Source organism: Vulpes vulpes, chromosome 3 (assembly GCF_048418805.1).
Source record: "Vulpes vulpes isolate BD-2025 chromosome 3, VulVul3, whole genome shotgun sequence".
NCBI classification, from domain to species: domain Eukaryota; kingdom Metazoa; phylum Chordata; class Mammalia; order Carnivora; family Canidae; genus Vulpes; species Vulpes vulpes.
The window spans coordinates 131,941,153-131,966,232 of NC_132782.1; the positions used below are offsets into that span (position 1 = coordinate 131,941,153).

Here is a 25,080-nt window from a genome sequence, read left to right on the forward strand (position 1 = left end):
ATTTCTTTCAGTGTCCTCTTCCAAAAAATTATAGTTTTAGATCTTAATTGGTTTTTACTATACTGAGTAAAGATTTTTACTTAGGGAGTAAGGGAAAGATTTTTAATTATTCCTGAGTACTTTTTTTGTCGGTTTATGTGTATCACAAATTAAAAAGTGTGTGATTTCCTAGAATTTTTGTGCTATAATTTTTTTTAAAAAAATTTATTTATTTATTCATGAGAGGCATATAGAGAGAGGCAGAGAGAGACATAGGAAGAGGGAGGAGCAGGCTCCATGCAGGGAGCCTGAGGTGGGACTCGATCCTGGAACTCCAGGATCATGCCCTGAGCCAAAGGTAGATGCTCAACTGCTGAGCCACCCAGCACTGAGCACCGCTGTGCTATAATATTCTGTGCATATACATGTAAACTTCTTTTGTGTGGGGACTTATGAATTTGGATAAGTTATTTTTCTTTGTTATAGGTTCCTCATAAACCACTGATATCTATATTGAAACAGGCTTAGGTTGTAATATCCATTATATACTTAAAATCTTCATGAAGTTAGTTATTTGAGTACTTGTTTTAAAAAGAAAACAACTTGATTAAGAGTCTTTAGACATCCTTAATATTTACAAATGTAGACTTAAAAAAAAAGTCAGCTGGAATGTATTAAGAATCCCAAACTTTGGAACTAATATTTTTCTTTTTTTAGTTTAAATGGAAGGAGACTTGATGGTTTTAGTTTTTAAAGATGAAGAAACAAAAAGGGGAGGGTAAGCCAGTAGTGTATTGTCCTATTAAGTATCAGTCTCAATCAGTTTTTAAACAGGATCCTGAATTCCTGTAAAGTAGATTTTTGTAATGGAAACTGCCACAGTTGAGGGCCAGCTCTGTCATAACCACCAATTTGGGCATCTCTGATATTTAGCAGAAATATAAATATCTAATGTACTGTGTGTTTGTTATAATGTCATAGGAAAATTTTGTAATTGATTCTGAGCCAGATTCTTCCAGTGTTTAAGCTACTACTTGGAAATAAGATTTGGAAACTGGACTAACTTTCTGAGTACTTCTGCACTTTAGTAAATTATAGTAAATTTAGTATGTATTATATCTAAAAAAGAAATTCAGGATTATCTTATATCAGAAGAGTTTCATTCATCACATTTCAAAGATTCCTTTAAGTAGTCGGCTATTTCAGGATACTTATGTAACCCAATCTAAGAGGAAAATGCTCTCCAACTCCCAACAAGACAGTTTAACAGAACATAGTGCTTCAGAGCATAGATCCGAGAGCCAGCTGCCTGGGTGCTAATCCCAGATCTGCCAATAAATAGCTTTGTAACCTCTGTTTGCTTTAGCATCCTCATCTGTAATATAGTATCCATCTCATTAGATTGTCTTCAAGATTTAATGAGCTGTGATGCTTCATGCACTCAAAACCTGCCTGGCATTTACTAAGCTCGACCAAGCCATAGCTTTGAGTATTTGTGTGCTATTAAAATTATTGCTTAGTTAACATGTGGTATATTTTAGGTTGCTTATTTCTTCATGACATCTGAATTTGTATCTCATTAGTAACATTATCCTCAAGTAATGTTTGAGGATACGTTACATCTGGGTAGATTTTACATTCCTAAAGCACACTACTAGAGTTCTAGATTTGTGGTATGTTGGTATTTTAAGGATCCTTAGAGATTATCTGGTTCAGCTCAGCCTGATACATAAATCACCTTTCTAATATCCTGCTGACTGAGCCTCTAGCCTTTACTTGAATTTAAAATATCCCTGACCCTTGGGAAATTCTTCTTCATGTTGTGCAATCCACCTGGCTGTAAACCTCCACTCTCAGTCCCTAGTTCTGCCCTATAGAGCTGCATGGAATTTGGTTAACAAATAACTCACCTGAATGGTGACAGCAAAGTAAATGGATTCTTGATAATTAAGGGCTGTCTAAAAGTGCCCAGAATGGTGTATTGATGGTACTTTAAAGTCTTTGCTCCCTGTTCGTAAAAGAAGTAAGGCTTGTATTTGTAGATAGAGTTGCTCTGAGGTAGTTGGGGACACATTTGGCATAGAAGTTTGTTCCACTGAGCCTGTGGTGGGGCAGTGAGCCTGAGGGGGAAAGGGAGTACTGAGTCTCTGGACCTCACTCTTACAACTCCCCCCACCCTCATGCATTGTTGTACAAGTCCTTTTCTGGAGGAGAAGCTTTGTGTTTAAAAGTTTGACCTGCCATATTTTCTAAATTGCATATTTCTCCTACATAGAATGGAAGTTCCATGAAAGAAAAAGAGAAGGCTGCTTACTTTGTTCACTGCTGTATCTCTAACAGCTACAAGAACTTGGGATATATAGGTGCTCAGTATTCAAATGATGGAATTAAATATTAAACACTCAAATGTGAATGTGTTTTCAGTTTAGTGCCAGGAAATGTCATATTCACTTTTAAAAAGAAAAAAAAAAAAAACAGCCCATACTTAATTGTGACACTTTAAAATTGGACAAGGGTTTTGACATCTGCCCCCTTCCCATATTTCATCTCTTTAAAATGACAGGAGAACACCAGCCAATCACAGGCTTAATGAGTTTAATAAGTTTACTCCTTCACTTCCTTTCAGTAGCACCCAGTATTCCTTTGAAATACCAGATAGACCTGGCAGTGGCCAGTAGTATACACTTCAGACTTCAAGAGTTAAAAGTTGAGGTTCACTAGCATTCGGTGTAGCAGTGGCACTTGTCCAAAACTGGTACCTCCCTATGGTTGGGGAACTTTACTTATTTATTTTTTAAAGATTTTATTTATTTATTCATGAGAGACACAGAGAGAGAGAGAGGGGCAGAGACATAGGCAGAGGGAGAAGCAGGCTCCCTGCAGGGAGCCCGACATGGGACTCGATTCTGGGACTCCAGGGTCACGCCCTGGGCTGAAGGCAGGTGCTAAACCACTGAGCCATCCAGGGATCTAGTTGGGGATCTTTAAATGCACCAGTGAAAACATTTTTTTCCCTTTAAGGAGAAGAAAGAAAATCACTCCCATCACTTCAGGCTTGTTTTTTTTTTTTTTTTTTTTTTTTTTTTGCAAGAGAGACCAAAATCTAATGTGAGTTATGAGAAAGAAGACAGTGATGGCTATACAGGGGGTGACCAGGAGCAAATGAGATACTCCTTTACCATCCACATCCAGTATATGTCTTTCACAAAGCAACAACAAAAATAACAGGTCCACAGAATACAACAGCCAGAGTTACAAAATCCATTCATCCAAGAGTGGTGGAAAGCAGAGAGAGGAGTTGGGAGGGCAAGTGGCACAGGGAGAAAGAAAGTATGCACATCATTCCAGGCATGGGACTGGCAAGTGCTAGAAAAGACCTGCAGAAAAACCTGTGGTCCATTTAGACTCAGCGGTGTTAGGAATCCACATACTGGTGTCAGGAATTCTCCTTTATGCATACCAGAGACAGAAGTCCCATTCCTCGGAGAGAAGGGTATACGCAGAGGGTCCTTGGCAGAGCAGGTCCTGCCTTCCCTAGTGGAGGACGTGCCAAGGAAAAGAGCTCCTACAGCTTTTTCCCAATCACACCCATCCCTTCTGGGTGGCAGGTGACTCGGTTACTTGTAGCTGCCTTTAGTCTGGCAGGAGACGGATGCGGGGATGGGAATTTCTCTGCAGAGGTTGAGCTACTCAGGGCAGACTGCAGGTAGACCATCTTCTGGAAAAGTCTTTTGCTTTAAGAAAACCACCAAGGAGAAGAGGCACAACTAGGAAAGGTATACTTTGCTGGGGGTCATTGCTTCATTGGCGCTGATGCTGAACAGAGGAAAGGACGGAGAGGGGCCTCTACTGATAGTATATGAGGACTGCATGGCTGTGAGGAAAGCCAGGGCAAACCAAATCCAATGTAGTAAGGCCACCTCTTCTCTGTGCTTGACAACCGCTGGTGCACTTCAGTTCCTTTATTGAACCATTCAGAGCAGTGTGGTGAGTAGAGAAGGGACGTATGCAGAAGACTAACCAGCTGACCAACATAATGGATGGGAAAGAGGCTACAGACATCCCCTGGATGTGGAAAGGAGCCTGCAGCCAAAGGTTGAAGAGCATGTCAGCAGTTATTTTGCTGACACTGGGGAATGGGTGAGGCTTCCTCCCCGATCCCTCAAATGCCAGATCAGCTATGTCTTGAGACGAAATGGCATTAACAGCTTTGCTAAGCACAAATGGAGGGAGCACCCAAAGAGCCCTGAAAAATGAGATAAAGAAGAATTTCACCGACGACCAAACATCTCCATGTTGTGATGGATCACCAATAGTTTGGGCTGTTACTGACTATAGTGCAGGAATAAACACTTGACAAAACAAGAGGAGACTTCTAGTAACCATAGGTGGCTCATTCTCTTGCTTCCTTTCTGTACTCTGGGCTCTCCTCTGCGCCAGGACACTACGGCTTGTCCTTTTCCACGCTGCTCCTCTCTTGCTGAGTCTGAGCATCTAGCTTTGAGATGATACAAATTCCTCAGATTGGAGTCTGATTTCCCCTGGTAAGGTCCTAGAGAAAGGTTTTGACACTTTCAGCCATCTCTTTACCACCCAAGCTACCAACTATATGCAGGAGAGAGAAGTGTCTCAAAATCTTTCATCATGAAGGACCTGGCTGCTCCCACCCTCTGGGTTCCCACCTACCCAACCCCTTACCCACCTCGGGGCTGCTCAGCTCCTCCTGGCCCCTCGATGCCTGGCCGGCCACCAGCTCCCGATGACGGGGCACTCCTACTGCTGGGGCCACTACACCTACTCTGGGCATGCCTGGGCCACACTGGACCGCACTGGGCCGCTCTGACTTTCACTTGTATGTTGTGGCCCATACTTTGTGCCTGAGCTGAAGGAGGACCTGTGAGAGGATAGAAAATGAGATCTCTGGAAGAAATATTATTAATAATATTATGATTATTTGTAACTTTCAGATACATTAAGAAAAAAGTACTTTTTTCAGTTTTGATATGTGAAGATTTTCTAGAAAGGAAGGAAAGGTTTCTAATTTTATCAAAGGCAGAGGTAGGTATACCACGCTGTCAGAATTGGGTTTTTAAATCAGCTCAGCTGGATAGCAGCTTTACACTGTAGCCCCGGTGATGTTATATGAGCTTAGCTCTACTTTGAGTGCTAATGAAACAAGTTGGCCAGAAATATGAATTGTAAAGAGCCATCAAAACATTACAATGTAAGAGAAAAATGTAGTGAAAATTCTAACATAGAAAGTCCAAATAGTTCCTTTTTCTGAAGGCTTTAAAATTTTTTTCTTAGGTAATTTGCAAGACTATTTTAAGTTATAGAAAATATACGTAAAATTAAAATGACATTAGCTGAGAACTTTACCCAGTTGATTAAGGAAATCTGAGCTTCCTTTTTTCTTTGGTGTTTGTATCTCTCTTTAATGTGCCAGAAGCTGAGTTTTCTATAGAAAGAGGACATATATGTAGATCAGAACTCATTGGCATATTCCTTGGGTTATCTTAGGTCAGCATTTTCTCTGGGAAGAAACACCTTTTGATTTTGGAACCAGAATGCTGGTTCCTTCCTTCTGGTCCACATACTATCCTCTCTGCACACGCGCCCTCCACCCCCCAGGGCTGGCCTTGGCTTAGTCACTTGACCCAGTCAGTAAGTCAATAACTTCATGACTTTGAGTTACTTAATATCATTCTGTCTTAGTGTTTTCAGCTATAGAATGAAGGTAATGGTGTATCTCAAGGTGGTTTTGAGGAATAAATACGTAAATATAAGTAAAATGCTTAGAAGAGAGCCTGGCACATAGCAAATACTCCATAGATGATAATATTGTCACATGTGGATATTTTGAGGGTATAGAGTGGAAAATAGATTTTTAAAAACCTGGAAATTTCCCTATACAAATTCCGAGGAATATTGATCATTATCTCCACGATGACCTTAGTATTTGTAAAATTCTTTGCCATTTAGGCCACTTGCTGTGCTTCCATTTACACTTCCCTGTGCAAGGTGTGGAGTTAATTTCTAATCCATTAATCATGAACGAGGAATACTCTAAAGAAAAGCTAAAGTACTAACTAGTTAGAAAGTGAAGTAACTTTGAATTTTCTAAAGCTATGCCTTTACTTGGAATTTTAACTTTGTTGAATTTCTGTGTAAGGGGCTAAAAAACTTCCATTCTTAGATTCACAGTGTTCATAGGCAAAATAGAAAAAAATAGATAAAAACAGTAATTTTAAGAGGAAACATTTTTATTTTTGTTTTTGTTTTATAAAAGATATGTTTAGAGAGAGTGAACGTGAGAGCATGCATGCCTGTGTAGTGGGGAGGGTCAGAGAGAGTCTTAATGAGATCACAACCTAAACTGAAACTAAGAGTGTGATGGTTAACTTCCTATGGCACCCTCTAGGTGCCTCTAGGGGAAAAGTTTTTTTTTTTTTTTGGGGGGGGGGGGTTTACCATCTATATCCGATTCCATGGATGTTGTCGTAATTATCATTTTGTGTCTTCAGAGAATGGAGCAGATTTTGAACATGCTTTTATTTTCTCCCCAATATATTGGCCATTATATTTAATAGTATTTGGGATTTTTAAAAATAGAGGTAATTAATTGTGAGGTATTTTGATGTTCAGCAGGCAAAGGAAACACATTACTTTGTATAAACAGAGGGTAATATGGAGTCTTTGAAATCTAAATTATTGAACTATTTGCCTAAGGATAATCTTCTTAACTCTTTAGGTTTTCTCTGGCCTGTAATGAACTACAGTAGTGGTTTGGGAATAACACAGAAACATCCTATATGTGAAACATTTGGGTCCCATTTGGAAAGCATGATGGATGGATCCAAGTTTTCAGGTTTATCTTTGAGTTACACTGATAAATTAGTAAACTTTCATCCCATTTTCCTCTCCATTTTGTGGTCTAATTGGCTTATGGTTGGTAAAGACAGAAGCATATTTTTTTTGAGAGAGATAAGCCTTCATTTTGTTTACATTTTAAATGATCACCATCTCTGAAACTGGCACTAGGACCAAAGAATGTTTATTACTTCCATGTTAACATGGGGATGGGTCTGAAAGATGTTAAGTGAGGTTTATGTTTGGTTCTATTCTAAGGCTTCCTTGGGCTCCAGCCAAGGTAACTTGGTTTTTGTAAGAGCCAAGAGGAACTGCCTTATAATCTCTTTTTTATAGCTGTTTTTATATTTTTATTTGAAAGCATCTACCTTGAGGATAGAAGCTCTGCTGTGCAGAGTAAAAAACAACTGTTTCTAATCTTAGCAAGAGGACAACAAGGGGGGTGGCTAGGGGTTTCCAGACACAGTTGTGTTTGACACCTGCCCTGGTTGTATCACTGGTCAAGCAGATCTTGTGGCCTTTGGGCAAGTTTGCCTTGGGAAGATGGAAACACAATAGAGATAATTTCTAATTTAGAAAGGTCTCTAGGACTCTAGTCCAGAAGGGTTTTTTTGTTTTGTTTTTTTTGTTTTTTTCTTTGTTGTTGTTGTTTTTTGCTTTGTTTTGTTTTTGTTTTTACCTGTGTGTGTCAGGTGGGGTGCGGTGTTTCCTGCTGTGGATGTGGGGAAAACCATGTCACACCTTCACAGAGAAGGGAGAAGGCACCTGACTGGCCTACGTGATTCAGAAAGTGTCACGGGCCCAACTCCGTATTCACTTTTCCAAGGTCCTTCCTGTTGCACTGAACTCTGGCCCTGCCCCCTCCCACCCTCTGGGGCCTGTGGAACCCCCAGGGAGGAAGTTGCCACTCCTATGCCCTTTACTCTTCCTGTGCCCTCTGGCCGAGATCTGTCCTGTGGGTCTGGGCCCCACCTGAAGTCACATTTGTATTTAGCAACTTGCTTGGTGGTTCCTTGTCCGTGCCCAGACTCCTGTGTGAGGTACTGGCTGGTGTGATTGCAGCTCCCGTTGACCCACTGTTCACAGAGGCAGAGGAACAACATAGGCCAGACTATAGAACCCAAGGAAAGCTCTGGGTGACCTCTGCTATTTAGCAGCTGCTCCTAGCACCAGTCACTGTGGCAACTGGGCTCTGTTTATGAAAATGAACAGGGACCTCAAGGCCAGGGCATTCACACCATGGACAGAGCTCCCCCTGGAAATACATTGCCTGCCAGATTGCCAGGGCTAAACCAAAACAAAGACATACCAAACAAAAGTAGCTGGGGAAGTATTCTGCTCTTGGGGGACATGCACTGTGGCCTAATTGCCGGGTATCCTCCTTTACCAAACAGAACCGTGCCGGGGTGAGCTTATCTTGGTTATGCCAGAGAAAGAAGGGGGCAAAGACCCTAGTACTTGTATGGGTAACTTCTTGAGTATGCCCTTGTGTTGCACAGGGCTGGTCTCTAGCTGTGGGTTCAGAAAGAAGTTTAGTTACCAAGGATTTGACTTTTTGAAAATCTTATTTTAGGTCCTGCTTTTATGTAAACTGTAAAGCTATTTTTGGATCTGTACCTTTAGAATAGACCCTTGTCTGGAATAACTGAGTTTGGAGTTTGTCCTCTTCAAGTCCTTGCTTTCACAGCGATGGTCCAAGTACTCCGCCTGGGAAATGGGGAGCCTATAGACATCTTTGAGCACACTGTGAAACCCAGAGCTTCTCGAGGTGACTGCTACGTTCTAGGTGCTTTTCCCATTGTTAGGTTTTAGGATTCCATGGCTGGACCCTTCCAGCATATGTGTCTTTTAGCCTCATTTAAATGCTCACTGGAATACTTCACTGGGGCATAGATAGATGAAGCTCTAGTCTATATTGAAAGTTCCCAGAGTTTAGAGCTGGAAGGACCCTTAAAAATCATCAAACCATATTCCCCTATTTTAAAGATGTGTAAGTCTAGGCTAAAGGGGCTAGTTTGGCAGAGCTTGGAGCAAGTGCACGGGTCGTCTGATGCCATTCCAGAGCTGCCTTCCCTGCACCGTGCCTTATCACTGTGGAAGTCTGCTCGCCCTGTGGTTTATGCATCCTGGTGGAGGAGGAAGACATGGGGAGGTCTAGAGGGCTGGCATTGGTCATTTTCCAACAGAATGGAGATGTTCAGGAATGACATAAATTTGGAGAAAGAGGGACTCCCCATATGTAAGTCAATCTTAGCTTTAAAGTGTAAAATATCCATTCATGGGGCACCAGCCTGGCTCAATCTGTAGAGCATGTGACTCTTGATCTCAGGGTCAAGTTCAAGCCCCATGTTAGGTATAGAGCTCACTTAATTAAAATAATAATGATAATAATAATAATAATGGACCTAAAACAACCATTCAGTGCATTGAGGAGGCCTAAGGTCTACCATCGGGTCTTCTTGATCTGATGAGATGTCAAGAAATTGGGATAAAAGGGTAGAGGTGAGTGGGGTGGAGGTGCTACTGGTTATAAGTGCAATGAGAAGAACATGGGCCTAAACCAATGTCCCTTCCTAGAGGGATTCAGGCCTAGCTTTACCCCAGCAACCCATTACTCCTTAACTTCCCCTGTATGTCCTGGAGGTTGCACAGCTGCTGTACCTCATGAAGATGACCCATCCCAAGAGACCCTTCACTGCAGCGAAGGGAGTAAAGCTAAGTGTCCTCCTTCAGTACTCAGGCCTTTATGGTTACTGGGGTGGCTGCCACTGTTTGCTCATGATAATTCCTTATGAACTCTTCTGTTGATAAACCAAACCAAATCAGTAGTGGTCTTCCTTCAACTGAGGATTTAAATTAAATTATAACCACAAGTATCTAATTGGCGTCCATTTCAGTGCTGAACATTTGTACTCTGGGCTATGGATGTGATGTTTCTGCCCTGTTTTGGCTGAGATGTGAAATGTGAGTTTGCCATGTGGCACAGTCTTTCCTCTGGCCATTTAATGCAGCTAAAATATTGACGGGGTTGATTTGTCACAGTGGAGAGTTTATCATGGGCATGACTACTGGTACAGGTAAATCCTGTGCTTCACTCTGTTTGTAATCAAGGGAAGAGGCCTCCTTCTCCAGGTGTATTCTATAACTATCATGACATTTAAGTTCTCTTGGGCAAGGTATGGAAGAAGATTGTAACAGTGTATTCTGTACTGGCTCTGTCAGGCTTTGGAAAGCAGACCTCAGGGTGATCTGAAAAGCCAGTATCCTGAACTAGCTGAAGCCGTTAACCAAAATGATGTCTGGACAGTCTGGAGCTGAACAGGTTTCTCTAGTATCTATTTACAGTTAGCCAGTGAGGTTAATAGCAACTGAGCTGAGAGCCAGTGTCTGCACTGGCTGTAACTCACTTGTGTTCTGGAAGGGGGTCAGAGAAACTGAATAGATTTATTCATTCAGGGAGCATTGAGTAACAGCAGCCTTAGCTGCAAAACCAGCTCTTTTCAGCTTTTTGATGACGTGCACTATTATTGTTTTTAACAGGTTGGCTTAAAAGTGAGCCTCTAAGAGTCAAGGCTTTATTCCTCTCTGTCCAACGCTCACATGTTTTCTTCTAGTTTGCTGTAGTCCATTAGTAAACATTTATCAAGTGCCTACTGTGTGCCAGGAAGGTGTTATCACAAATCAGTAACTTATTCTTAGTTAATGAATGATCTTATGCAGAAGGCATACAAAGAAGCCTTACAAGGGGTGGATAATTGGGAGTTTTTGTGTCTCTTCCTGCTCATTCTTCCGTGCGTTCACATCAGGGAAAGGAAGTGGAAGTCAACTTAAATTAGTTTATTTTGGTAATAGCAGTTTTAGAAAAGGTTTGGAGAAGGAAATTGAAACTATTGAGAAATAGGAGGTTTGAGGATTACTGCTAGAGTTTTCCTACTCCTTCTAGCCCAGGGACTTTGTCCCAGTTACCACTGATAATGGACCCTTTTTATGTTTAACTGTCTTGTCAGTAAGTCAGTGACACATGCTGAGAATAGAAACCAGTACCATTCCATGTTGTAAATGCCAGTCTATACACGCCCCACTGGTTCTGTTGTTGTGATTGTTGCTATGATACTTAGCATCAAATGCTAGCCATTTGCCTGTCATTTTACATCACACCTACGGGGTCCCTACCCCAAGCTGCTTACCTTCCCTGGAAGCCCAGGACCTCTTCCACATGGCACCACAGGAAGTGGTGGAGAGAAAGGGACAGAGCCTTCCCTTGGTAAAACATGGTCCTTGCTTGAGGCTGTGAAGGGAACTGTGTAAATTTTAATAGGAAAGGCCTTTATTTTGGTAATCTTTTTCTGTAAAATTCTGATTTTTAAAGTATTTGGGGTTAAGTGTAACTCTGTTCATTGTTTTTTGTTCTTCTGAAATATGTGACTTGCAATGGTAGACTATGTGCTAGACTCTGAGGGAGGAAATGAAACAGAGATGTAGCCTCTAGTCTCTGCTCCGTAGGTATTCCTGACCCATGAGGGAAGAGAAAACATCAGGTGGCATCATTAGAAGCTTTTTTAATGTAATGGTAGACAGGAGAAAATGGAAACTGGACTAACTCCATTAAATTCTGAGGTTGTTTTGCCTTTACCATAGGGTCATCTTAACTGAAGGCAGGTCTCCTGGTGGTTGTAGGAATGGCTCAGGAGGTGTCAGGGTTTTGTTTATAGTCCAACGAAGAGTGATATGCTGCCTTTGGCTTTCTTAAGAGAGAGCCTCTTTCTCCAAACTCCCAGCATTCCTCTCTTTTGCATTCATTGGCTGAATTGATAGAGCACCACCATCCATCCTTAAGCCAGTCATTGGCAATCACTAATAGAGTTGCCATGATGACTTAGACTGATCAACTAGAGAATCAATCACATTGCTTACCATAGGGGTCTCCTGCCGAAATAAATGTGAGCAGACTTCCAATAGAGGAAGCGTGCATCTAGTATAGGACCATGTGAGGATAAGAAGTCAAAGACAAAGTAATGGAGAGGAGGTCCTGGCCCTTGTTTGTGTTCCCTCAGTGCCCTAGACAGCTTTCTGTGGGTCCCTCTAACATGGTGCTACACTATGTACCTGCCTCTCTTCCCATTTCTAGAGTATAGCTTCTTAAGGCTAAGGTACTCTGTCTTACTCAGTATTTGTGACCTCCATACCTGGCACATAAGGGATTTGAACAAATTGAATGGAAAGATGTTTCGTATACATGTGTGCGTGTGTGTGTGTGTGTGTGTGTGTTTTAAAGATTTTATTTATACATGGGGGGCGGGCAGAGACATAGCAGAGGGAGAAGCAGACTCCATACGGGGAGTCTGATGTGGGACTGTATCCCAGAACCCCGGGATCACGACCTGAGCCAAAGGCAGATGCTCAACCACTGAGCCACCCAGGTGCCCCTCAAATATTTTTGTGTTTAACTTTTGTCAAATATTCCTTAGTATATTGATATTCATTAAATATTTTATAGCAACTTTGAGATGTAATTCACATACTGTATAATTCACACATTTAAAATGACTGGTTACAATTCATTAGTTTTTAGTATGTTCATTCATAGAATTGTGCAACCACCACTACAGTTGATTTTAGAACATTTTCATCACTCCAAAAAAATTCCATACCCAGTAGCTGTCACTCCCCACTGTCCCCTTCCTCTAGCCCCTGACAATCACTAATCTACTTTGTATTTCTATGAATTTACTTATTCTGGACATTCTATGTAAATGTGATCCTATAATATGTGGCTTTTTGTGTCTGATATCTTTTACTTAGTGTAAGGTTTTCAAGGGACATCCATATTTTAGCCTACATCTTTTTTATGGTTAAATAGTAATGCATTGTATGTGTGTACCACATTTTGTGTATGTGTGTGTGTGTGTACCACATTTTATTAATCCATTATCAGTTGATGGACATTTTTGTTGTTTCTAGTTTGAGACTCATGAATAACATTGCTAAATACATTTGTGTACAAGTTTTTATGTGGGCATATGTAGATGAGTACCCTTTCTGCCTCTCTGATCTCGTCCCCTTCGTGTCTTTCCTCTTAATTTATGTTCCACACCACTAAGTTGTTTTGTAGTTCTACACTACCATGCTGTTTCTTTTTTTTACCATGCTGTTTCTTACCTGTAGACATTTGCTTGTGTTCTCCCCTCTGCCTGGAATATGAATATGAATATGAATACTAAATACTAATGCTAATACTAATACTGGTTAACTCTTACATAGCCAGTAAGTCATAGAGGAGGCAATTGACTCTAGAGTCTTAAACACTCCAGAGTTCTTAAACATTGTGCTATATATTTTTTTCTTTTAAAATCAGCTTTATTGAGAGGCACCTGGGTGGCTCAGTTGAGCTTCTGACTCTTGGTTTTGTCTCATGATCTTTGGGCGTGAGGTTGAGCGCCACAGGGGGCTCTGCACTCATTGTAGTCTGTTTGGGATTCTTTATCTCTCCCTCTGCCTCCTCTGCTTTGCTCTCCTCTGCTTTGCCCTGCCCTCCTGCTCACATGGGTGCATGCATGCTCTCTCTCTCAAATAAATAACAATCTTAAAAAAAAAATCAATCAGCTTTATTGAAGTAAAATTTACATGGACTAAAATGCATATATTTTAATTGTACATTTTGATGAGTTTTGATAGTGTATATACTTCTTTAACTACCACCGCAAGCAAGTTATAGAAGATACAGATTTTTTTTTTTTTTGTATCACTGATCCCCTTTGCCCCAGTTCTCCTGCCCCTTTGTAGTCAATATTCCCTGTCCCAGGTACTTACTGACCTGCTTCCTGTCACTGTAGGTTAGTTTTGCCTGTTCCAGAATTTCATGTGGTTTCCTTAGTCTGGCTCCCTTTCCTCAGCAAAATGTTAACAAACAAGTTGTTTTATATATCAGTAGCTTGTTCCTTTTTGATGCTATCTATCTATCGTATAGATATATCCCAATTTGTTTATTCATTCATTCATCTGTTGATGGGCATTTGGTTGTTCCTTTTTATTATGAAAAAAAAATGGTATAAAGATTTGGAAACCTGTCTTTTTTGTGGACCTATGTTCTAATTTTTCTGGATGAATACCTAGGAGTGTGATTGCTCTGTTGTATGATAAGTATATGTTTAACCTTATAAGAAATTGCAACCCAGTTCTCCAAAGTAGAACTGATTTAATTTTTTTTTTAAAAAGTAAGCTCTACTCCCAACATGGAGCTTGAACTCATGACCCCGAGATCAAGAGTTGCACGCTCTATAGATTGAGCCAGCTAGGCGCCCCCTCTATTGATTTTAGTATATTTGTTCTTTCCTCTCCTTAAAAAAACTTTTTTTTGAGATTTTATTTTTAAGTAACCTCTACATCCAGTGGGGTGCTCCAACTCATGCTGAGATCAAGAGTCGCATGTTTTTATGACTGAGCCAGCCAGGTGCCCTTCAACAACTCTGAAGAATTAGCTCAGATATCACCTCCTTGGAAGACTTTTTTGACACTTTGATCTTTCCCTTTTTTTGCGGTGGACTGGGGAGGACCCTCCTCCATGTCCCCGTAGCCTCTTGGTTATTAAAATTGCTCACTTGCCCATCTTCCCATCAGACTGTGAGCTCTGTGAAGATGGAAAAGGTGTTATGATTTCTGTATCCCTAGCAGTTTGCATGATACCTAATAACATACAGCTAGATGCTCAGGAAATGTTTGTGAGGGGATCACTGACTGGAACATTATTCAGCTTACCAGGGGAGTTGGGAGGTAACAGAGGTAAAACAGGCATGCAAATAACTATAATATAAAGTAGAAATTGATAAAAGTGAAGAACAAAGTCTATGGGAATTCAAAGAGAGAGAGAGATGGCTTTTAATGGGGATCGTTTGAGAGGTTAATAAGGGGAAGTAGAGTTTCAACTGAGCCCTAAAAGATAGACTGAGATGTATAGAGATAGAGTTGGTTCTCAAAGGATTTAACCTGAACTTCTGTCCTGGAAGGTTGAGCAGGTTGAAGGATGAAGGCTGTGTTTGGGCTGGTCACACTAAGATTCTCTGTTTTGGAATGCTTTGCTATTCCCTGCAGGTGTTAGGTACTAGGTACTAGTACTAGCAGGTGTTAGGGGATACTGAAAGTGTTTCCTATTTGGCAGTAGAAGAATATGAATATGTTTTTTTATGTGTGTCTTTCTATTATCTTTCTAAATTCTAAGTCTTCTAGACTGGAGGAAATAAAGCTTCTCTTACCGTCTTTTCTTCTCACCCCATGACATGATAGCAGTCACATAAATCACATCCTTGCCAAGCCCCTGTCTCAAAGGTCGTCTCATCTCTCTGGTCCCAGACACCTGACTACACTTTTTGGCATGTTTGTCTACCTTTCTTCTTCATCATATGCTCATAGAATATTAGAGCTGGAAGCTTTAAAAAATAAATACCAGGATCTCATTTTATAGATGAAAACTGACCTCGAGATCCATTCTATTGCCTGGTTAATAATAGCAGTGTTAAAAGCTGCCACGTCAGTATGTGTCATATAATCCCTACGACAGGCTTGCAAAGTATATATATGTTCCCATTTTATAGATGAGAAAACTGAGGCAAAGTCTCAGATAGGACAAGGCAGATGTTTTCAGTACTGCCTGCTACTGAGCCCAGGCAAGATCCTCAGTCTGCTGGGTCATTGGCCACAGAGAAGGAGGGAATCTAGCCAAAGCCCTCACTCAGGTAGAGAAGAGGCTGTTAACACACAAGTTGAGTAGACCAGGGTTCTCTGCTGCCTAGAGTACCCTAGGTGGTGGTTTCTTTGAACCACATATGATGCTGCCCCCGATATAAGACATCCAGGGCAGAAGACTAATTAACCAGTGTTGGCTTTAATCAAAATTATTTCTATGGTAAAGTACAGTATGTGTTTCTAGTTCTTAATTATATAAATACAACTGTTTTCATTATACAAGTAATACTTAACAGTATATTTGCATGGTAAAAAGTTAAATAAGAAAGACAAAGAGCAAAGTCCCAGTGCCCATTCACCTTCCTGACCCCACTCTAGCACCGCCCCCACCATAGGTAAGAACTATTTGCAGTTAGAATTTGTATCCAGTCCTTTTTCTCTGCACTTATGTACATACACACATAGTTTTAGGGAGTTACTGAGTTGTATCATTCTTAACGTACTTTTCTATAATTTTTTTTAAAGATTTTATTTATTTATTAATGATAGTCACACACACACACAGAGGCAGAGACACAGGCAGAGGGAGAAGCAGGCTCCATGCACCGGGAGCCCGACGTGGGATTCAATTCCGGGTCTCCAGGATCGCGCCCTGGGCCAAAGGCAGGCGCTAAACCGCTGCGCCACCCAGGGATCCCTTTTCTATAATTTTTTAAAAAAGCTTAACAATATGTCATTAAGATGTTTCTGTCAGTACAAATAGCACTGTTTTAACTAGAGTATATATATATTTCATGGTACAGATGTACCCTCATGAACATTTAGGTTATTTCTAGTATTTCTCTATTGTAAATACTATGGCAGTTAACACCTCTGCCTGTAACACTGTAATACCTTTACAGTTACATTGTAAAGTTATGGTGTAATTATGGTTATGGTGTAATACCTTTACGGAGGTGTTGGCCACTTCTGTTGCCCCCCAAATCTGGCTAAGAAAATTTTGCCAAGGCCTCAGAATATTCTTATTGGGCTTTATTATTGAATGATCACACCCTCTGTAAAGTATTAATTGAGCATTATGATTGTTTTCTAGGCAAAAGGTTAGTAACTACTTAATAATGTGCTAGGTACTTTCTTATGTATTATCTCATTGAAATCTTTTAACAATCCCATGAAAAATGTGCTGCTACTTACCATTTATCTGAAAGTGAGACTTGGAAAGATTGTGACTTGTATAAAGTGATATGGCTTCCAGGAAGCCAGTTTAGAATTTGAACCCTTGTCTTCTGATTACCAATTCAGTGTCTCTTTCCCCATTGCTCTGAAGCTGGTCCATTCTCTTCTTAAAGTCTTTAAGGAGAAAAATCATAGCAAGTAAATGTCTTTGAAATAAAGCATCGTAGTGTGAGTAGGGAGAGAGTGGGCATCCTTTAGATTTGGGGTGGGGTGGGGTGCAGCCTCTGTGTCATCATGCTTGGAGGTATGACTCATGACTTCAGGAGGCTGTGATAGCAGCTACACTGAGACCTTGGTGCCTGGATAGCAATGTCCTGCTATTGTGGGCTGTGGATTTAGTATCATGCTAAAAAAATAAATCATTTTTATTTATCTACACCTACAGCCTGTATGTGTAGATGCAGCTAACTCCTGGAGGCCCAACCCTCAACAGGAGAATGGCCTTTAGTGGACAAATGGTCTCTGCTCCCTTTGAGTTTTCATTTCCATAGGGGTCAGAGATGATTATTTTCAACCTGTGGGATGCCTTAGCTCTTTGAGAAGTGGTCCCTTTGCACAGGGACAGTGGAATGGGGTGATGGTCAGAATTGAAGGGTTGTTTTGAGCTATTTGAGGAAGGCTTCTGTGTCTTTGGGTTCCCTGAAGTAAGTGTGAGCAGCCTTTTCTTCCAGAGGCAAAATTAGAGCAGTTTGGAAACAAGGCATCAGTTCTTTTCTGGCAAAATGGCCCATGTCCATGGATCATAATAGGAGGATCCTGTTGGCAGTTAAGTGATCAAAAATTTAAAAATAAGTTATCAAATATATTTAAGGAGGAAAGCTAAGAAAACCTGGGGGGAAAAAACAATGGAATACAAATCCCTTATAGAGTAATTCTTACAATGAACATTTCAGCATTTTTAACAGATGTGTGCTGAAGTGTATGGTGATTCAGTATGTATATAAAAGTCACAAGCACAAATGTAGTCAACGTTTACATTAAACTTCCCACCTCCAAAACATACACATGAGAGGTCCCACTTGTATATGTGTAATTACATCTCTGAAAACTCCCTTGGTCCCTTTTTTCTCCACCTTCCCTCAAACACATATTTTGCTTACTTCCCTAAAGATACATGATATATATGAGAGAACACAGTCCATTGCCTCACACCTCTCTGAGTAGGGTATAAAGTGTAACGCTTTGAAACACCAGGGACGCAGGTCCATTGGGAATACTAAATGCTGGTTTCCAGCCACAACTGTGCTGGAATGAAAATGGAAAACAATGAGGCATGTGCAGAGTCAGCTTTTCTCTGTGTCTCAGCTCAGCAGTTTTCCTGCTGTCCTAAACTTTACTTTAAAAAAAAAAAAAAAGGCTGGGGGGAAAAAGAGGAAATGATCCAGTTTTTTAGCATTTTGATATAAAATAGCTGTTAAAGTTGTGGGGACACAGTGAAAAACCCAAGCTTAGTGGTGAGAATCCTCACTGTTCTTAGCTTAGTTGTGAGGACTTTGTGTGTATGCACACAACACAGTACACACCTCACCATACACATGAAAACAAATGCAGCCGTGGATTTTCGTGGTGGCCATGGTACAAGCTGTATTTGGTCCTCATGAAGCCTGGGTTTTATTTTTACCTCTGCTGCCCACTTGCTGTGGAACCTTGGAAACACCGTTTTATTCATTAATCAACTAAATAATTCCATTGAACAAGCATTTATTGAGTGCTTACCATGTACGAGGTCCTGTCCAGGGGCTGGGAAGGATTAATAAGGAAACTCTTCACTCAACTGGGTAGGGGGGATCATGCAGCTTGGTGCTGTGGTGTGTGCCTCTAAGAAGAACCAGCCTGCTGTAGGAATCCGGAGGAAGGCATGAGGCTCTGTCTGGCTGAGAGAGGCTTCATGGAGGCAGTGAAGACCATTCAGGTGAGCGCTAAGGTCTAGTTGGGCCTTCAGCATGTTGGGGACAGGGAGTGAAGACTAGGTGCCAGAGCTGGGGACACAGGAGGCCTTTCTGGGTGGCTAGGCCCCAGAAGACAGTGGTGCTGTGTTGTGGTAGGTGGTGACTGCCAAGCTAAACTGTCCCTTGATTTCTGTGGGCCTCAGTTTCCTTATCTGCAAAAAAGGGGCAGATGAGACTGCTTTTTGTTTCTGGATGCCAGAGAAAGAGAATATTATGCTTGCCCCATAGGATGCAAATCTCAACTGGTCCAACTGATCTTACACCTTTAGTGCTTGAAAACAATTAGGTTTTTGGCCCTTTATGAAAAGTAGACATCAGAAAGTACCCTCCACTTTCCTTCTTGTTTTTCCATTTTAGCACCATAATCACTAGGATACTATTTACTATAGGCAGGACTTATAGAGACTTGTTTGGTAAATAGGAGAACCCTAAGTGGTGATGTGTCAAACCTTCCTCACGAATAGTGCAGGAATCCACATTTATGTTCTGTAGTTTATATTGAAAACTTCATCAGTGAAGTATTCTTTCAAACATCTGTATATGCATCTGTAAAAGGAGAAAAGCCAAGATGGGGGCGGGGGGGGGGGGCAGGGCGGAATGTGAACATATCAGGTACATTTCACATTTTCTCCCTGTTATCAGTAGCATCTTTTCAGAAAGTACTGATTAAAAATGAAGGGTGTTTCCAGTTTTTTGGTTTACTTGCCTTGTAGCATACCAAGTCAAGGCTGAGCTGGGGGCTACCTTCCAGAAAGCAAAGACTTCCTTTCTGACTGGAAATAATCCTCATTTTGTTTGACCTTCAGAATACTCATGGCCTTGCTGGAATACATGGGCCAACATTTGTCCTGGCAAGGCCAGGGTGATTTAAGTTTGGTGTCTACAGATACTGCTTTATAGGCAGTTAAAAGCAGCAGGAGAAAGGTAACTATAGTAACTCAGGCATTTGCATCCTTTCCGGCTTAAAAATCAAGGAGGTGATTTAAAGCAGGCAATATTTGAAAAAACAAATACCAATAATAAAATAACAAAAACATTTCTTGCAGTTCCTATTTGTCTAAATTTTCCAGAACTTTGCCAAGGTCAGAGTGTTCTTTTGCAAGTGACCTTGTCATGAAGAAGGATTGCATCTCACTTACTGCTCTGTGCTAATATCTACAATCCTCTCCTAAAGATCGTCAAATATGGACCTTGGAAAGCACAGTTACCATGACTTTTGAACAATATGTTCTTTATGATGCTTTGTTTGTAAAAATACTATCAGATGGCTAGGGATTTGTGTTAACACACTAATGCTACCTGGAATTAGACCTCATCATGATAAGTTTTTTCCCATTAAGTTAGAAGCAGAGTCCAAAGCCTATGGTGGAGTTAAAAGTTAGTGTTCTTATTTTAAAGCAAATACATAACTAGAGTTCTTATTGTATACTGGGTTATTGAATTCTTAGCAAGGCCAGTAATTCTCACTACTTAGGGCCAGTTTGATTCTGTTAGATGCATAGCGGACGAGATCATAAATGATCAGGTACTCAGTGATTCGTATTGTGGTGACATGAAGATGTTTTCTTTAATAAGAAAATCAGTTATATGGGAGTAATTGAAAATAATCATATCCTACTGTAGTTGAAGTCCTGGATTAACTTAGGGAAAAAAAGTGGTGAGATAAGTATGTTTTATTCTGCATATGTAGAGGGTATAAAAAATGCATGTAATTAAATTCCCTAATGCTTCGTTTTGCTCTTGATGTGTTCTCACCAGGTAAAGCTGTGCTTGAATGTTCATGCTTAGAACATGAGTCTAAAGTTTCAGTTGAGGCCAATAGGTGGGAACCACAGTCTCTAGTGATTTTCAAAATAAAATCCCATAAAGACCCCCACAGCTGGAACAGGTGGTATGCTCACTTTAAAAAGTGAGCATTTTGGAATCCAAGAAGAATCTGAAACTGTCTAAGCACTGTCAGGATGGTTCCAATAATAGCACTGTGCACTGGCTCATTTCGTTGACTGTTAGGTGTGTGAATGTTTGCCATTCTCTCAATTATAAAAGGGAAATAGTCGATTAAAGAATAGATATAGAAAAATTTGTTATATAGTGTCTATCAGTCTGTATTTATATGTATTTGCTTAACTGTAGTTGAGAAAGCAGGAGTGGTAAGTGAAGCTCAAGGGTTAATGTGAAAAATAATGGAGAAAAATGAGTAGAAAGAAAGAAAAATAGATGTTTTGATAATCTTTGTCAAATGTTTTTCCAAAGACCAGCCTCAGATTTAAAGTATTATGCAGATGTAGGCTTTGGCCTCCAGTAATTTTCTGATAGGGAGTTCAACCTTGAGTTGAACTTTCAAATCGGTTATTTTCTTTTCTTTTTAATTACTAAGTGACCAATCTGTTGTAGTTTGTTGATCTATTTTCTCCTCTTACTCTCCTTCTGTGTTTTCTGCTTGAGCTGCTGTTTGTTCTGGAATGCTGGGCATGCACATGTAGAATTAGGGTTGCCTGCCTCTGCCTTCACCAGGAATGGAGAAAATCTGACCTGCTATTTCAATTTTCAAGTTTAATGGGACTCACAGGGGGTCTAATCCACAGTTTTTTTTCTCCGTGTTCCTATTTCTAAAGCCCTCATCCCTTTACTTATTAATACTGGCATTTCCACTGTGGAGCCTTCTTTACTCCATGGTCTTTCTTAGTCTTCTTTCAGGGAGGGTCTTTTACTATCGGTTTTAACTACAGGTGGTTTCTTTCCTTGTCAACTGATTTTATAATAAAGCCATTAAAGTCTAAACTTTTTGTTAAGTTCCAATTAATCTTTTCTATAGGTGTCTTGCTTTTAAGCTTGTAGAATTCTTTGCTATCCATTACTTTAGTTTGCTTTGACAACATAGGTAGGATTAACCCTAGTTTTATAGGTGGCCCAGGTCAAGCAGCTTGTTACTAACAGAGCTGAGACTAGAACCTGGAGCTTCTAACCTCAAGTTCAGCCTTTTTCCCTCTATATTCTTAAGGTCTGTTACTGTACGTTATGAGCTGTTTTTTGAAGAGAAAGAGTAGGGCAGTGAGGAGAAAGGATGTTGTTTTCTACTGATTTTTCATATATTTATTGGTAATATTTTGACTCTTCTATAGGGCTTCCTGGTTTAATAAAAAACTTTCAAATCCATGATCTCATTTCTTTCATAATGATCCTGGGGATTAGCCAGGATAAGTATTATCCCTATTTTAGAGATGAGAAAACTGAGGCTTAGGGAAGTGATACGTTTTTAGCGCAGTTGGAGCCATGACCCAGATAGGGTTGGACTAAGACTAAAGTGAATGAGAATAACATGTGGCTTTTCCTTTCTGTAACATTCATAGAGCTCCTGTTATGTGTCGCTTGCTGTGTTGGGTGTTGTGGATTCAAAGAAAACCTGTTTTTAAATTGGTATAGTAGAAGGTTCTTAGAATTGGAGGAGGGTGCTTGGGGGTGCTTGCTTTGTTTGAGGAGATAATTTTTTTAGTATTTTAGTATGGAGGAGGTGGTAAATTTGGAAGACTTTATGTTACAGAGCTGCAGCCAGATGTATGTTTACTTTTGTGAGTGCCTGTTTTATTTGCTGGTTTATTCATTCCTATGCATTAGGATAGAAAAATAAATACAGTTCTGTTTTGGCTCCCTGAAATAGTTTTTATATTTTCTGGAATTTCCTCACTTATTGTCTTTAATATTCCAGAGTTTTATTATGACTCATTTGAGCCATGCAATAGTAGAATAAGTAGGTGTAGGCCCGTGTGAAGAGGCTCATTAAGTAATTTGGGGGAAATATAATTTTGAAGCCTATAAATGTTAATTTTTTCTTGTCTTGAAATTTGTTTCATGGATGTCAGTTCCACATATTCTTATATCTTTCGGATGGGAGAAGGTGAGAAGTTAAGAGTTAAAAGAGCCCAGTCTAAGTTTTCTCTTTGGCTCAAATATGTAGTTTTACCATAAACTACTGAAAGTTTCCTGTTCTTGTTTAATAAAAAAGTGCACTTCCATTCATTGTTTCCATGTAACTTCCTATGCTTTTTACAGTAAAAAAGGTCAAAATTGAGGATAAATTATGAGTTATCTCTGGGGCAAAGAAACAGTATTTTATTTCAGAAGAGGGCTTTAAAACGTGAGCCACTCTGAGTCTGTGAAACTGCAAAAATTCTCTGTATCTGCCTTTAAAAATTAAAGAAAAAATTATTTTAGCATAATCATGGTTTGCAAAGAGGGCAGTCTGACTCATACCTCTAACTTCAGATCAGAAGGTAGGGAAGATTCCATGTCATGACTTGATTTTAGAAAGCTGCAAATAGTATCAATGGAAGGGCTTTTTGAGTGGCTTTGTGTGTTTTCATTGTGATATGGCACTGTCCAGCATGCAGGCTGCCCTACACTGTGTTGTACACAATGGATCATTTGTACACAACCTCAAACAGGGATGCTGGTAGCAGTGACTGATCACAGTGACAGTGTCTGCTAGCACTGGTGTGAGAGTGAAGATGGGAAGGAATAGTGATTACAAGTTCTGTTGGGGAGCTATAATGCAGAAGAATGTGCAGGTGATGCTAAAATTGTAATTAACCTGGGATGTGCAGATTAAATCTCTATTCATCCTGAAAAATAAAGAAGAGAGGGAGATGCCATGAGACACACACACAGACACACACACACACAGGTGTGTGTGTGTGTATATATGTATATATATGACAGGAGACCTGGTCATATATTTGCTTTCTCCTCCTCTTGAAAAGATAGTACTTCTAAAATGCTTGAAGCCCCAGAGTAATAGAGTAGAGCCTTTAGCACAGTTTTTGTGTGAACTAAATTCCCAGCAGTTCACCCTTAGTGCATATTTCACTTTCTTTGATGGCTTGCCATTCAAATTAGGTTAGTGTGGACAGTGTCACTAATAGTGTTGAAATTATTGTCACTAAGGTTATACAGTGTCACTTTTATAGCAGGTTTGTGCATCCATAGTACATGAAGGAAACCAAAACATTTGGTGAGTTACAAGGAAGATAGGGGTCAGAAGTCCATAGAGGTTACTCTGTAGGTGGGATGGCCTGCAGCCAAGCTGTTGACTTAGTATTGAGTGTGAAAGATGATATGTGATGGTCTTGGAGTGGAGAGACAGACCTGCAGCCTGTGGAGAAAATCAGAAAGATAAAAAGTATAGGCACCATTATAAAACGCAAATATGGGACCATTTGGTGTAGAGACAAATAACTGAAATAACATACCAAAGTTTAATAAGTTGTTATTAGTATTCATAATGATGACCTCAAGTCCTTCAAAAAAATTAGTGATATTCAGGATGCTAACAATATTTAAGGTGGCCAGGAAATAATTATGTATGTAGTACATTTTATGTAGATTTCCCATAAAAATGACTTAGATCTCTTTCTTGAAAGGAGTAAAGCCTTACTTATTTGGAAGATTTGCTTATGTGGGATATCCCATTACCAGTCAGTGCTGAATAAATGAAGCATTTATTGTGTGGTGGTAAGGTGTTTTTTTGGGGGGGGGCAGATGAAGTAAGAGGGGAAGAAGGGAATATGATATAAAATACTCAGAGAAAGAATTAATTATTACTTTAAATAATGGATTAAGCTTTCATACATTTTTCTGTGCAAATCTTGCAACAAAGTCCTTTTTGTTTTAGGAATTGGCATGCAAAGGATTTCATTTTCAGATTGACCCTTTGAAAGTATTAGAGTTCGTCTCCATGTGAGAAAAGGTGAATTCCCTGTGGCAGAGTGGTTTCCAAAGGTTCACTTGGGAGGAAAAGAGAGGAGCTAGTTGATCCAGAGTGGAAAAACACCGAAGAAAAGTTTCCCCCCAAATAACACACAGATTTCCGAAAAACAGAAATTGCTTTGATTGAATGTGACAAACTTTAAAAAAAAAAAAAGTTAAGCTTTGAAACATCTGATGACACATCTGTTTTGAAAGGTTGCTTTGTCAGATACAGATGTGTGTTTGACAGTACTTTACTGTGTGTGAAGTTTTGTTGTGAGCATGCTCAGTAGATGTGGTTTCTGAACAGCTATCTCATTTATGTCAGCTTTAAATTTTGGGGAGAGTTTATTAAACAGCAGTACAATAATTTCTTATATTTGTCTTTAGGTTAAATACAATTTGATTGAATTAAACCCTTCCCTTCTAGCCTGTTGTTAAACTGATAACTCTGCTTAGATTTTTTTTTTCAGAAATTGCTTGTTGACTCAGCATAGCAATATCTAAAACTTTTTAAAAAAGATTTTTAAAAAGTAATTTCCATACCCAACATGGGACTCACACCCACAACCCTGTGATTAAGAAGCACAAGCTCCACTGACTGCGAACCAGGTGCCCCCAAAAT

The 25,080-nt window shown here is 40.0% G+C and overlaps 1 protein-coding gene and 1 pseudogene across 4 annotated transcripts in view; one reads left to right on the forward strand and one right to left on the reverse strand.

Annotated features, from left to right (window-relative positions):
- TGFBR3 (transforming growth factor beta receptor 3) overlaps window positions 1-25,080 on the forward strand; it is a 193,008-nt gene that overhangs the window by 43,574 nt on the left and 124,354 nt on the right. The window lies entirely within an intron of this gene.
- Window positions 3,716-4,571, reverse strand: LOC112918423 (etoposide-induced protein 2.4 homolog; annotated as a pseudogene).